The following is a 1,185-nucleotide window of genomic DNA, read 5'->3' as shown; positions in this document are numbered from 1 at the left end:
TGCTTTCCATAAGCTGGAGAACCCTTAGAAACTGTGTGCTCCTTGCATATTTTGCAAAGTGGGTCACATGCAGAATTTTAAATTATGGGAAGATGCCAGGAAACAAAGACCCCAGGTATGAATTCTTATTTGTGGAAGGAGTGGCCGCTGCCTGACTCTACCTACATGCACTAGTGCAGCACAAACAGGAACTTTATTAGTGGGCTTGGGAAGCTGCGACAGAACCCCACACGTAGACTATGAGGAGTTGGTACAGCTGCCAGGAGACAGGAATGAAGTGTCCAGCCTCGGTGGGCTCTGCTGCTTGGGGTACTTTTTTCCTTCTCAGTTCTTAGGGTGAGTGTGCTAGGAAGGAAGACTGGTGGGTGACCTCATAGATTTCCACTGACTCCCTGAGCCTTTTTGCCTTTGTTAGTCCAGTCCTTCCTCTGCAGATTAATGTCACTGAAGATTGTCCCTGACTCCACAGCCCTGGCAGCGAATCCAGTCTGGGCTGGAAACCAAGCAGTCCAATGCCCCGGCACTCAATGTCTACTACGGTCTTGAGCTTCTCACTGTCTTCAGTATTGTAAGATTTGAGGGTGCTGCTCAAATCTCGGTGGAGTTTTCCTGTGCACATAGCTTGCACTTCTGGATCATGGAGGGACTATCACGGCCTCCTTTCAGTACCACACTGTCCGTCAACCAGAGGTGCTGCCCCTTCTCTGCAATCTCACCACAGTTGCCGCCTTTCATCTTCAGGTACCATTGGAAGTCTTTTTCCACAGGCTGGAGGCTGGTGATGTTCTCCAGCATGGGTTTGAACTGCGGTGTGATTTTCCCTTGATGTCCTGGGTCAGCCTGGTGCTGGCTGGGGTCCCTTATTTATGCTTTATCCTTTGTGCTCAACATTAATGTACTACATATTTTATTCTTTAATCTTTTTTGTGGTCTGTCTTCACTGCTACATTATAAACTCCATGAGAGAAATAACTTTTATCTGTTTTGTTTTGTTTCTTTCCTTTCCCACTATATTCCCAGCACTGAGAGGAATGCGGTCTGTCTTCACTGCTACATTATAAACTCCATGAGAGAAATAACTTTTATCTGTTTTGTTTCGTTTCTTTCCTTTCCCACTATATTCCCAGCACTGAGAGGAATGTCTGGCATGTGCTAGGTGCTCAGTACATTTTTATGAATGAATAC

The 1,185-nt window shown here is 46.2% G+C and overlaps 1 pseudogene; it reads right to left on the bottom strand.

Annotated features, from left to right (window-relative positions):
* Positions 1-331: 331 nt before the first annotated feature.
* LOC103582012 lies at positions 332-795 on the bottom strand (annotated as a pseudogene).
* Positions 796-1,185: the final 390 nt, after the last annotated feature.

The sequence above is a fragment of the Galeopterus variegatus genome, unplaced genomic scaffold (assembly GCF_000696425.1).
Source record: "Galeopterus variegatus unplaced genomic scaffold, G_variegatus-3.0.2 Scaffold14614, whole genome shotgun sequence".
Lineage (NCBI taxonomy): Eukaryota > Metazoa > Chordata > Mammalia > Dermoptera > Cynocephalidae > Galeopterus > Galeopterus variegatus.
The sequence above is the reverse complement of the archived record's forward strand: the minus strand, read 5'-3'. Positions and strand labels throughout refer to the sequence as shown.